Source organism: Microcaecilia unicolor, chromosome 8, assembly GCF_901765095.1.
Source record: "Microcaecilia unicolor chromosome 8, aMicUni1.1, whole genome shotgun sequence".
NCBI lineage: Eukaryota > Metazoa > Chordata > Amphibia > Gymnophiona > Siphonopidae > Microcaecilia > Microcaecilia unicolor.
Genome location: NC_044038.1, coordinates 51,754,431 through 51,768,770, shown reverse-complemented (window position 1 = coordinate 51,768,770; position 14,340 = coordinate 51,754,431). Strand labels below are relative to the sequence as shown.

The window sequence follows — 14,340 nt, the reverse complement described above, 5'->3', positions numbered from 1 at the left end:
CGCAAGCTCCGCCTACTGGCTTCAGCCCACAGAATGGGCTGAACCACGCTCCTGCCGGCTCCTCTCTTATTAAAAAAAAAAACAATAAACGCCTTGGTGATCACCGAGAAGCTCGTATACTCCCGCGGGATTTCTGGTGGAACCACTTTCATCCCCGCGGGATTCCCGCAAACTCCGTTCCCGTGCTGCAGCCCTCGCTTACAACACGCGGCGTGCACGCCCCATTACATTCTCCGTCTGGCTGGTATCCCGCCCTTCTCTGACGCAAGTTCCTGTTTCCGGCAAGGCGGGACGATCCGACCCGGACGGACGCCTCAGAGCGTCAGAGGGAGAAGTTCTGTCATAGGCGAAGGAAAGCTGCAGGTCGTCGTGGCCGTGGGATTTTTGGCTTGGTGGGCAAACTCTGGTATGAGTTTGGTGATGGGTGTTTGAGGGAGAGGTGGTAGACGGTTGACCATGGGGAGACCGATCCACAGGTGCGTGTGGGGAGGGATGCTCGGCTTGTGAGAGTGTGAGGACAGTCGAATGCGTATGATTTGGTATATTTGGGGTGGGGGCTTACAGTGGTGCTCATGCTCAGCCTTTGTCTGTCGCCTACTGCGAAAGCGCACACACCAAACTGTATTTCAGCGTAGAGAGAGAGAGATTAAATTAGGATAGGGAAGTGAAAGGAAGCACACGAGAGAGCTGAAACTATGAACCCTTTTTGGTTGGGTGGGTGTTCATATTTATTAAAATATTGATATATCGAGTCTGTTGCATTTTCAGGCGAGTGCACAGAATACCTAGCTGGGGTGTCATGATTCTAAGTGCTGCATCTTTTCTATGGAGACTGTAAGCAGTGCTGGCCCAACCATTAGGCAAGACTAGGCGGTTGCCTAGAGCAGCAGGTAGGAGCTGTAGTCAAAACAAAACAGATAATGACAGCTACACAAACTAAAAAGACCATCGATGTGTATTTTTTTTTAACCTGCAGGAAGAGTGGGCAACTTTCAAATGGCCCACTGGGTAAATGGCATTTTGAAATCGCCCTCATTTTTGTGTGCGATATAAACAAAAAAGTTAGTTACTTTGCCCCTCCAATGCCTATGCATTGCCTTTTTGAAATAAAAAGCAAGTCATTCTTTTCATAGTATTCAAAGTTCTTGCATTTTAGCAGGCAATTAGAATTCCAGCTTTTAGTCACAGTGGTCCTTTTAGGAGCTTTGCAGTGCTGAGGTGTAGAAATGCAGTCTCTCCTCCCCTTTTGTAAAGTAAGTAATTTTCAAATCTTCAATCATAGAACGTGGTAGAGATTTTGTGTGCGTGTCATGTACCACCTTTGGTCTTTCCCTTCTAAGCTGAGTCATTTAGTACATAACCAATACTGACTTTATGGGATTTATGTAAAATCAAGTTATGTACTAAGTACTCTGCTGTAACCGTCACTATGATCAGATTTAATCAAAAGTAGCATGTTAAAACATTTGATCATTCCTGCTGGCATGTAACAGGGAAGTGTATTTCTTCTAGACTTTTAGGCCTGTTTTCCAACTCAATACCACCTGGAGGCATATTTTCAAAGCACTTAGCCTTCCAAAGTTCCATAGAAACCTATGGAACTTTGGAAGGCTAAGTGCTTTGAAAATATGCCTCTTGGTCTCCAAGAGAAGCATGACACAAACCCTGTTCTCTGCCAGTCACCATAGCAGACCTTTAAGCTCTCTTTATTGCAGTAGTTCTTAATCCTTGCCATGCCCAGCCAGTCAGTTTTCAAGATTCTTGCAATAAGTATGCATATGAGAGGCTTGCATTTGCTGCCTCCAGTATATATAGATGTATCTTAGGAATATTCATTGCAGTATCCTGAAAACCTGAATGGCTGGATGTGCCCTGAGGACTGAGTTGAGAACCACTTCTCTATTTTGTGTAATGGCCTCCCTTTAAGGAAAATTACCGTTTTCTCACATCATTGCCTGGTTTATGGTAAAAGGGGATCAGCCCAAAAGGCCACAAGCACTTTGATAAGTTTGGGCAACAGCTGCACTAATACTGGTAGTTATTTAGTTTCCTTGTTTGTTTGTTTGTTTTTTTTAATCAAAGTTTTCTGCATGGGATAAATACAAAGGAATCCTGTTTAGAAGGAATGGTTCCGCGGAATCTTAGCAGAGATTGGGTGGTGACGCCGGTAATTGGGAAACAAAGTGGGAGCTGGGCAGACTTCTACGATCTATGCCCTGATCGTAACTGAATAGATAGGGATGGGCTGGAGTATAAATTTTAAGGGGCTTCGACGTTAGCTTCAGAACTTAGTACAAGAACAGTGCTGGGCAGACTTCTACGGTCTGTGCCCTGAGAATGGCAAGGCCAAATCAAACTCGGGTATAAAGTATCACATACCATGTAAAATGAGTTTATCTTGTTGGGCAGACTGGATGGACCGTAAGGTCTTTATCTGCCGTCATTTACTATGTTACTATGTTTAGATATGAGGAAAGGAGGGGTGCTGTGTGTGAGCTAAACAGGGAATCTTGTTTGTTTGTTTATCTGCCTAAGATGGCATACAAAAGGGAAAGATGACTTGGATAAGGCATAATCATTTTCAAGCCACCTTGTGACTGGCACCTGGGATATATGCTTGTAGCGTGGTTAGGAGTAACTGAACAGAGTGTTTTTCTCTGAAAAGCAAATGTTGCATTTCAGTAGCATGTTCTTGATATTTCCATTCCAAAGGACACATCATTGGATACCAAGAAAGCTCAAAATTCTTGAGACCAATTTTAAACAGGTTCGCTATTCTTTAAGATAACTAGGTGAATTTTCCAGCTATTCTTAATGTGGATGTTCAGTAAGAAATCTGGTTATTTTAGCACTACTGAATATTGCAAATTAATTGGCCAATATTCAAAACTATTTAACTGGCCAGGAACTGGCCGGTTAAGTAGTGTTTTAATGCCTAACTGCAGATATTCAGTAGGATATAACAGTGATCTCCATTGAATATTTGCAGTTATATCGTGCAACATAGTCGATTAGGCATGGATATGTTTAATGTTAAAATAGGCCACGTAAATAGCAGGCCTATTTTTAACTGCTAAGCACTTAACTGGTTAAGTTGCTGTGGTCAAAAGTGAAACCGGATATTCAGTTCTGGTCACTGGATACGGGCTGGCATTAAATATCTGGTCTATCCGGTCTGAGCTCCATGGTCAGGCAGTCACTGCACAGCCCGACGCTGGATGAATATGGGGGGTGGGGTAAAGATATATGGATGCTTTTATCCAGATATCTTAGACCTGCTAAATCTGCAGTTGAGATGGCAGCTGAGTATCACTGCTATGTGGTGACTTTTAGAGCCCCAAAACAAATTTCCCGTTGCCAGATAATTTTTGACTGGACAGCTCATTATCTGTTTGATGGCCTTAATGCTTTATTTGGTTAACTTCAGTATTAATTGGATAAAGCATTCTGCATATTGGTACCCCCACCTTGTTTTTAATATGCTATGTGGTTCAGTCATCACTTACCAGATGAAAGTTAATTATGATTCTGGAGTCAGGCTCCATAGTATTGTGAAACAATTTCCTAATGGAAATGTATAGGAAAATAACACCATAATGCTGTGGATCCATCTCTGGCCCTTTTGTCAATCTCCTTTGGATGCTTTGTAAACAAACCTTAGTCTTAATAGGTTGTGGTACGCTTTATGGAACCAACAAAAAAGATGTAGTGATATATGAGCTTTTAAAACCACACATGTCCCTTTGGATGACGTTAACATCTATCAGATGCCACTTCTGATTTCACACTTGAACCACTGGACAGGAGATGAACTCAACTCTCCAAACACACAGGATAGGACAGTTATTAAAAGAAAGGCTATCACATCAGCAGACAGCCCAAGTTTATGTGTAGATTTAGGGGGGAGGGGAGGGAAGGTTTAAAACAAGTGGCACCAAGTAGTAGGCACACCCAGCCCTCGGACCTGGATTTAGGAGTAGGCAACATGATTAACTGCCTAGGGGTACTGAAGGCCCAAGCCAAAGAGCAACTTGCTTCCATTCACTTCAGAGCCATGTGCAAATGTGCTTCTTCAGAGTGGTGTCGTAGCATTATGGCAATCCTCTTCTCCTCTTTTGGCTCTCTAAGTTGGCATTTTATAAAGGCACACTAGTGTTTTTAGTGTGCGCTAAATGCTAGAGACACCCATATATTCCTATAGGTATGTTTAGCGCATTCTAATCAGTGTGTGCTAAAAACACGAGCGTGCCTTTGTAAAAGACCCCTTAATTAGTTATTAATGTTGGGACTACTGTTAACGGGTTATTTTACCACAAGTCGGGCTATTTTAGCACAGGGTCCCGTTTTTCCCATTTTATGCAGTGAGACCCTGACTTAACAGTAGGTCACATTGATAATTCCTCCCCTAATCATCTCTGATATCCCTTCTCCCTGCTTTCTTGGTCTGGCTAGTCCCCCTCAAAAACAAGTAGAAGGAACAACATTCTGTGTAGCCTCTGAGTCTCAGTGCCTATTCTACCACAAGTAAAACAATTTTGATGTACCTCATGCACCCAACAGCACTCCGAAACTGAGAAAGCTTAAAGCCATCCCTACCAGTGACTTAAGCTCCATGCCATGTGCAGTTGAGATAAGTGAAACTGTTCAAAAAATATTAGGGGAAGGAGGAGACACACACACAGAGGCAGAAATTAGAAAACACAGATATTAGAACAATCTGATAAATTCCTCTTTGTTCTGTGGAACCAAGGCTGAACAGGGCACAACTTGAAATAGTTAATTTGAGCATGCAGAGCAAGGCTACTTTTCAGTTATTGCATAATTGCATTAGCAAAATTCGCCCTTTCCTCTCTGAGCACACCACCCGAACTCTCATCCACTCTCTCATTACCTCTCGCCTGGACTACTGCAATCTACTCCTCACTGGCCTCCCATTTAGCCATCTATCCCCCCTTCATTCCGTTCAGAACTCTGCTGCACGTCTTATCTTCCGCCTGGACCGATACACTCGTATCACCCCTCTCCTCAAGTCACTGCACTAGCTTCCGATTAGGTATCGCATACAGTTCAAGCTTCTCCTACTAACCTACAAATGCACTCGATCTGCAGCCCCTCCCTACCTCTCTACCCTCATCTCCCCCTACGTGCCTACCCGTAACCTTCACTCTCAAGACAAATCCCTCATTTCAGTACCCTTCTCCACCACCGCCAACTCCAGGCTCCGCCCTTTCTGCCTCGCCTCACCCCATGCTTGGAATAAACTCCCTGAGCCCATTCGCCAGGCCCCCTCCCGGCCCATCTTCAAATCATTGCTCAAAGCCCACCTCTTCGATGTCGCCTTCAGCACCTAACCACCATACCATATTCAGGAAATCTAGATTGCCCAACTTGACATTTCATCCTTTAGATTGTAAGCTCCTTTGAGCAGGGACTGTCCTTCTTTGTTAAACTGTACAGCGCTGCATAACTCTAGTAGCGCTCTAGAAATGTTAAGTAGTAGTAGTAAGTAGTATTTAAAAATACATCACCTTCTAATAAATGAATTGAAAATACAATTTTCTACCTTTTGTTGTTTTAGGTTTTCCCTTCACTACTTTCATCATACCTTTTTTTTTCCTGACTACTTTTCCTGTTTCCTTTGTATCTTTTATTCTTCTGTCCTTTACATTTTCCCCCACTTCTCCATCCCCAACTCAGATCATAGTACGTTTTCCCATAGGTGGTAAAATATTTAGGAAACTCAGATGCTGGCCACAGTTTTTTTTTGTATTTTTTTTTAAGGAACTGGGGCAAAGTTTTTTTTTGTTTTCTTGTCAGCTCACCAGACCTGTTCAGCTGCTGACACATGGATTATTCTTGCCTACCAGCAAATGGAGACTGAGAACACAATTTCTGAGACCTGTATAATAGCCTTGTGCTACCTCATAGCTAGCCATTATGTTCTAAGTCTCCAGCAGATGATAATCGAGCAGCTTGTGTAGCCTGAAGCTAGTCCGGTAGGCCTGAATGGGGGGGGGGGGGGGGGGGGGGGCTAGTTCCTTTGGGTGCATATTTTCTTTGGTTGGAAACCTCCTTCCTTAGTTTACAAAAAAAAGTGGTTTTTAGCACTACTGGTATTTTTCCTGTCTTGTCTCCCTGGGACTCTTGGTTGAAGGGGGTAGTGGTCTGCGGGAGCCACTGTAACTCTCCCCTGTCACCCTTGACTGCCAGAAGGATTTTAGCTCCTCAGCTCCACCCAGGTGCCTGGAGAGCCTTCCTGCACATTGCAACAACCACTTCTGGTTTAAGCAAATAAAAAAATCCTTAGGGAGCCGGTGGGGAAGCACTTTCTTTGGGTTTGAGTGAATATGAAAAGAAACTTGCTGCAGAGGCTAAAACTCGCTGTAACAACTTTTTCAGGTACATCAGAAGCAGAAAGCCTGAGAGGGAATCCGTGGGACCGTTAGATCACAAAGAAGCAAAAGGGGCGCTCAGGGAGGACAAGACCATAGCGGGGAAACTGAATTCTTTGCTTCTGTCTTTATGGAAGAAGATGTAAGAGATCTGCCTGTACTGGAAATAGTTTTCAAGGGTGATGATGCGGAGGAACTGAAAGAAATTTCGGTGAACCCGGAAGATGTACTGAGCCAAATTGACAAATTAAAGGGTAGTAAATCACCTGGACCGGATGGCATACATCCAAGGGTACTTAAAGAACTCAATTATGAAATTGCTGATCTGCTGTTAGTAATCGTTAAAATCATCCATAGTACCTGAAGATTGGAGGGTGGCCAATGTGACACCGATTTTTAAAAAGGGTTCTAGGGGTGATCAGGAATTATAGACCAGTAAGCCTGACGCTGGTGCAGGGCAAACTAGTGGAAACTAGTATAAAGAATAAAATTACAGAATGCGTAGACAAACATGGTTTAATGGGGCAGAGTCAGCATGGGTTCAGCCAAGGGAAGTCTTGCCTCGCCAATTTGCTTAATTTCTTTGAAGGCGTGAATAAACATGGATAAAAGTGTGCCGGTTGATGTAGTGTATCTAGATTTTCAGAAAGCTTTTGATACAGTTCCTCATAAGAGGCTACTGAGAAAATTAGAGTCATGGGATAGGAGGCAAGGTTTTGGTGTGGATAAGGAATTGGTTATTAAACAGAAAACAGAGGGTAGGGTTAAATGGTCATTTCTCTCAATGGAGGAGGGTGAACAGTAGAGTGCCACAGGGATCTGTACTGGGACTGGTGCTATTTAACGTATTTATAAACGATATGGAATCGGAACGACGAATGAGGTGATTAAATTTGCAGATGGTACAAAACTATTCAAGGTTGTTAAAACACATGCAGACTGTGAAATATTGCAGGAAGACCTTAGGAAATTGGAAGACTGGGCATCCAAATGGTAGATGAAATTTAATGTGGACAAATGCAAGGTGATGCACATTTGAAAGAATAATCCAAATCAGTAGTTACCTGAAAAAAGGGTCCACCTTGGGGGGATCAGCACTCAAGAAAAAGATCTGAGTGTCATCCTATGTAATAATTCTCACCTCCAACGTTCTGACCTGCCTGGGACCGTGGCTCCCTCGGAGTTGGTCAGGAAGGCTTTGTAGATCAGACTGACGTCACTGGCCGCATTATGACGTGAGCCTAGCAGACCAACTCCGAGGGAGCCACGGTCCCAGGCAAGAAAGCACGTTGGAGGTGAGAGATCCTTCGCGTTGATAATGGCGCCGCAAACACCCCCCTCCCCCCATTCTGTCGTTTCACGACCCCCTCCCACTCCACCCCTCTCTGGCCCTCCCCTTCGTAAGAGCTGGCTGCTTAAAAGTTTTTACCTCCTGCACGCAGGGACGCCGCTTCCGTCAGCCTTTTCTTTCGCTTCTGTTTCAGCTGAACACAACAGCCCTCAACAGCTGAAACACAATCGAAAGAAAAAGCTGTCGGAAGCGGCGTCCCTGCATGCAGGAGGTAAAAACTTTTAAGCAGACAGCTCTTAAGAAGGGGAGGGCCAGACAGGTAGGGAGTGGGGGGGGGAGGGTCAAGAACGACATGGTGGGGTCCTGAAACTACAAAGGGGGGTCCTGAAACGACATGGGGGGGGAAGGGGGTTCTGAAACAACATGGGGAGGATTACTGGAAATCCACTGGAAGGGGAGGGGTGGGTCCTGGAATTGGAAGGGGAGGGGGGTCCTGGATCAGGGGGTAGCGGGGAGGGGGGTCCTGGAACTTGGAGGGGGGGGAGAGGCGGGAAGGGAAGGGGGGACGGGAAGAAGTGGGAGGGGGGTCCTGGAACTCGGACAGGGGTGGAAGGGGGGAAGAAGAGGGGGAGGGGGGTTCTGCAAACTCTCGGTCTCACAAAGAGTCTGTGTATCGCACACATACTCTCACTTGCTCTCTCTCACACTCACTCTATTTCACACACACTATCTGTGTGAAACACACTCTCTCTCACACACACTGTATCTGTGTGAAACACACTGTATCTGTGTGAAACACACTCTCTCTCACACACACTGTATCTGTGTGAAACACACTGTATCTGTGTGAAACACACTCTCTCTCACACACACACTGTATCTGTGTGAAACACACACTCTATCTGTGTGAAACACTCTCTCACACACACTGTATCTGTGTGAAACACACACTCTATCTGTGTGAAACACTCTCTCTCACACACACTGTATCTGTGTGAAACACACACTCTATCTGTGTGAAACACTCTCTCTCACACACACTGTATCTGTGTGAAACACACACTCTATCTGTGTGAAACACACTCTCTCACACACACTGTATCTGTGTGAAACACACACTCACTGTGTCTAACATACGCACTCGCACACACTGTCATTCTCACACACACACACACTCTCTCACAGACATACTCGCACCCAGTCTCACTCTCTCTCTGTCACACAAACACACACTTGCACAGTCTCTCTCTCACACAGTCACTCTCACACACACACTCTCTAAAACATACACACTCTGAGGAAAACCTTGCTAGCGCCTGTTTCATTTGTGTCAGAAACGGGCCTTTTTTACTAGTTGTAGATAATATGCTGAAATCTTCTGCTCAGTGTAAGGCAGCGGCCAAAAAAGCAAACAGGATGCTAGGAATTATTAGGAAAGAGATGGTGAATAAGACCAAAATACTATGTATTTGTATCGCTCCATGGTGCGACTGCACCTTGAGTATTGCGTTTACTTCTGGTTGCAATATCTCAAAAAAGATATAGCGGAATTAGAAAAGGTTCAAAGAAGAGCAACCAAAATGGTAAAGTGTATGGAACGCCTCTCGCATGAGGAAAGGCTAAAGAGGTTAGGGCTCTTCGGCTTGGAAAAGAGACGGATGAGGGGAGATAGGATTGAGGTCTACAAAATCCTGAATGGTACTGAGTAGAAGTAAATCGCTTTTTTTTTTTTTTAACTCGTTCCAAAAGTACAAAGAAGGAGTAGGGGACACTCGAGGAAATTACGTGGAAATACTTTCAAAACAAATAGAAGGAAATATTTTTTTTTCACTTTACGAATAGTTAAACTCTGGAACTCTTTGCCGGAGGGTGTGGTAACAGCGATTAGTGTATCTGGGTTTAAAAAAAGGGTTGGACAAGTTTCTGGAGGAAAGGTCCATAGTCTGCTATTGAGTCAGGCATGGGAAGCAAGTGCTTGCCCTGGGATTTGTAGTATGGAATGTTGCCATGATTTGGGTCTCTGCCAGGTACTGGCTTGGCCACTGTGTGGAAAATGGGATACAGGGCTAGATGAACCATTGGTCTGACCCAGTATGGCTACTCTTATGTTCTTATGAGTGCTTACCTTTTTGACAGGAAACAACGCCATTGCTGGCATTTTGGCCTACCGCTGTTGAGCCCAGATTATTCCCTCCTGGGGTTTGGCCCAGCGGGAGACAAGGGGCAGCACTTTTGAGGGCTGTGAGTTTTCCTGGAGTTAATTTAGGCTGTCTTCAAGGCCTGGAAGTCAGAGGAGCCGCAGGAGGTCTCCTTAGTGACAGTGTTAGTTCCTGCTGTGGTCCCTGATGCGGGTCCATGTCCTCCCAAGGGACTCCATTTGCACAGCTGTGAGGAGGTCCTGGAGGAGGTCTATTCATGACCTTCTGAAGAGGAGCTCAGTGAGCTGGATGAGGATAGTCTGGCCCTCCCAGAGTTGGAGGGAGAGAAGCTTCTCCTAGGTGAAGATCCCTCGATGGCTAGGGTGTTTCACCGGGACGAGCTGGTGGAGCTCATTATCCAGGTTTGCTCGGTCCTTCATTTTGAGGATGAGTCGGTGGCTGAGGTTGCTGGAAAGTGGATCCCTTGGTTAAAAGGGAGTCAGCAGCTGCCGAGGACTTTTCCCATGATCTTTGCAGAGTGGAATACTCTGGTTCACCATGTATGGTCCAGAAGGCGATGCCTAAGCTGTACCTGATTCTGTCTCCTGACCGGGAGTTGTGTGGGGGGGGGGGGGGGGATAACCGTTTACCCCTACCTGGACAATTGGTGGATTTGAGCCAAGTCGTTTCAGGAGAGTGAACAGGCCAGTGCCCGAGTGGTGCAGTTGTTGGAGCATCTGGGCTGGGTGGTCAATTCAGCCAAGAGTCTTCTGCTTCCATCGCAGTCCTTCAAGTACCTGGGGATCTGGTTCAGCACCCTGATCAAGGGGGTTTTTCTTCTGTAGGCCAGAATCTGGAAGTTGCAGTCTCAGATTCAACATCTGTTGTTCCAGGCTCCTTAGGCCCATGTGTACTTGCAAGTGCTGGGTTTCTTGGCGGACTTGCTGGATGTGGTACAGTGAGCACAGGTGCACATGCAGCACCTGCAGTAGGCTCTGTTGGTGTGATGGTCTCCCCGGGACCTGGACATGCGGCTGGCGCGCAGGGGAGCAGTGAGGCGCACTCTACATTGGTGGCTGGACTCCAGCAACTTATTCGCAGCACGAGTCTGGAGTTGCAGGACTAGATAGTAGTCACCACGGATGCCAGTCTCTGAGGCTGGGGGGGCCTTTTGCCTCGGTCAAGTGGCTCAAGGTCTGTGGATGGCAGAGGAGAGTCGGTGGAGACCAGTGCAATCTTTCTAGCTCTCTGGACCTTCCAGGAGCTGCTGACAGGCAAGACAGTCCGGGTGCTGTCCGATAATGCACAGCAATGGCTTATGTGAACCATCAGGGAGACACCAGAAGTGCTTAGCATGGGAGGCTTTGTCACTCATACCTTGGGCTGAGCTTCATCTTCTGGATCTCTCCACAGTGTATGTTGCGGGGTCTGTCAACCTTCAAGTGGATTTCTTGAGCCAGCACATGCTGGACCCCCCGCCAGTTGGAGTCTAGGACAAGAGGCCTTTGATGCCACAGTGCAGGCATGAGGCCACCTGGTGATGGCCAAAACAAAGTGCAGTGTGCTGTAGCAAAAGCGTATAATGCAATACAAAGTGAAAGCTACAGCCTGAATTATTAGTGTTATGTTGGTATAACAGAGAAAAAGCCCTCAGAAACCGCTGGCAAAAAGTGTCTGCGGTTTAGTGCAAGGTTATATATGGTTCAATTTATAACTCATGCAGCGTTTCTATCATTGGGCAAAAAAACTCTGTAACCTCAGGGCTATAAATTTACAAGCCTCAACTTTAACTGACAGCAAAAATTAATCAGGCCCCACTCATGACCCGAAACAAATCAGCAAAAAAAGACTTAGCTTTTAAACTGAATTTAAGCACTCTTCTTTGTCCGTTCGACGGGGATCACCGTTTCACCTAAGACCACGGCTTCATCAGGAACGGAGTGCTAATATGCTGGAATCTGAAACAGACATTGCATACAATTATGAATTGCTGTCAAAGAAAAAATGAAAGTGTAAAACACAAAGAAAATCACACCACGGACAGACATACTGAATTGAAGGCGTGAACTTTTTCAAAATGGCGCCTCAGCGTACACGTTCGAACAGCTGATTAAAATACTGTCGTCACATGACGTATTGAACGCTAATAAAAATTGAACCAATCAATTGAATTGTTCAGCCCATTGGGCTCTAGAGTGTCCCATTCAAAAATCAGCTTAGCTTCTTTCCTTGCTAATGTTAGCTTGCGGTTGCCGCCCCGATGTGGCGGTTTGATCCAATCAATTACAACGCATTGTAAATCCTCAAATTTATGTTTATACTGAATACAGTGTTCAACAACGGGTTCCTTGATCGCTGACCTTCTGAGGTTAGATCAGTATTAAGCAGAAGATGTATGAGGAATTAGAGAAGGAGGTGTTAGGGTGGTGTAAAAGGTGTACTTTGATACTTGAGTGGGTTGGGTGGTGATTTGTGTCGTTAAGGGTTCTTTTTGTAGGCTTTGTTGAAGAGATGTGTCTTCAAGGACTTGCGAAAGTTGATTAGGATTGTCCATGGTTTTCAGGGCTGTGGGTAGTGCGTTCCATAGCTGTGTACTTCTGTACAAGAAGGTAGTGGCGTATGCCTGCTTATACTTAAGTCCTTTACAGCTGGGGAAGTTCAGATTGAGGAATTTGCGGGCTGATCTTTTGGCGTTTCTGGGCAGTAGGTCCACTAGGTTTAACATGTAGAGTGGGGCATCTGCGTGAATGATTTTGTGTACGGTCGTGCAGATCTTAAACTCAATGCGGTCCTTGAGAGGGAGCCAGTGAAGTTTCTCTCTTAAGGGTTTCACACTTTCGTATTTGGTTTTTCCAAATATGAGTCTGGCTGCAGTACTCTGGGCTGTTTTGAGTTTTTAAATAGTCTGTTCTTTGCAGCCAGTGTACAGAGTGTTACAGTAGTCCAGATGACTTATTACCATTGACTGTACCAGGGTTCGGAAAATGTTTCTCGGGAAGCAAGGTTTTACTCTTTTGAGTTTCCACATTGAGTAGAACATCTTTTTCTTTGGTATGGGATCTCTTACGGTATAGGCTAAATTGATTTCAGGTAAGCCATACAACATTTTGAAATTCATGACACGTCCGCACTGATACACACACAAATAAAATAAAAAAAGTTAGAGATAATGGAAACTAAAAACGCCCAGCTCAGAAACGTCCTAATCCAAGCCATTTGGTCGTGGGAGGGACAAATGTACAACACTACCATAGCTCTTAGGGGTGAAGGGGGCAACTACATGTGGGTACAGTGGGTTTTCGAGACCTCCCATTTACCACCACAAGTGTTACAGGTGGGGGGGGAGGATGGGCCTGGGTCTGCCTGCCTGAAGTGCACTGCAGTACCCACTAAAAGTGCTCCAGGGACAGGACTTGTTGCTGCTGTATAACCTAGTCATAGCAGTTCACACTTGAAGACTAATCTGGCTGAAAACGTCCTTTATTTGAATAAGCACCTTTACTAACAGTTAACTGCAGATCACAGGTTGTGCCCCACTGGCAACGAGTCTCGCTGGTACTGAGATTAGCAGTAGGTCCGAGCTGGCAGAATGGTGTACAATTCCCTCTTTCAGTAACATTCAAGGTAAGAACTAAGTGCTGTAATGTGGCTAACACATGAAAGGGATCTAAATCTGTCTTACACAAATGGCCACTACCTCATGGACTACCGGAAACAAAACAGGGCACACTCTGACCCAGTAAGCAGAGGGAAAAGCACCATGGGAGTAGAGCCTACCAACTACCAACATCGTGAGCATTTAACCCACGCATCAGCAGCTGGGCCAGTCTGGAGGGCCTAAAGGAAAGACAATTAGCAGGAAAGCCCTAATTTCTCCTTTCTTTGTAACTTAATGTATTTGTAACTTCTGTTATCCTTTTGCATCTATAAAAGCTCGAGGTAGTCACATAGCATACTGCATTCATCCAACAAAACACTGTAGACCATTCGTTCCCAAACCTGGTCCTGGAGGCACCCCAGCTAGTTAGATTTTCTGAATATCTACAATGAATATTCACAGGAGAGATCTGCATAGCAAGGAGACTGTGCATACAAATCTCTCTCATGAATATTCATTGTGGATATCCAGAAAACCTGACTGGTTGGGGTGCATCCAGGACCAGGTTTGGAAACCTTTGCTGTAGATTAAGCATCTCCATATGTAAATAGCAGCATTTACACATGTAGATTGTACACACCTGTAAATGGTGATTTGTAAAGCCGTTATTTATATGTAGAAATCTACACAACACAGGAATTTCAAGGGGGCATGGTTTTGAGTACACTTGAGGCAAGGCACAAATCTATCCATATATTACCCATTTTAAAAAGAGAATAAATACTCGTGAGGAAAATTTCCCCGTTAGTTTTCACACCAGCTCAAAGACACACACAGAATTTTTTAAAAGTGCTTCTTTCAGCCAGAGTTTTACATGAGGATTAAGGGAGTATGTCTTCTGAATCCTGCATTATTTAGTTC

General features: G+C 45.1%; 1 protein-coding gene across 7 annotated transcripts in view; it reads left to right on the top strand.

The window, feature by feature from the left end:
- Positions 1 to 248: 248 nt before the first annotated feature.
- The window catches only part of WDR24 (WD repeat domain 24), a 48,236-nt gene continuing 34,144 nt past the window's right edge, over positions 249 to 14,340 (top strand). For 2 of the 7 annotated variants that reach the window (XM_030212502.1, XM_030212496.1), the window contains exon 1: positions 249 to 406. The gene's annotated coding sequence lies outside the window, so the exon portion shown is untranslated. Of the gene's footprint in view, positions 477 to 768; positions 891 to 1,189; positions 1,254 to 14,340 lie in introns of those variants that run through there. The other 5 variants (XM_030212501.1, XM_030212495.1, XM_030212497.1 and 2 more) reach the window with 4 other exon arrangements.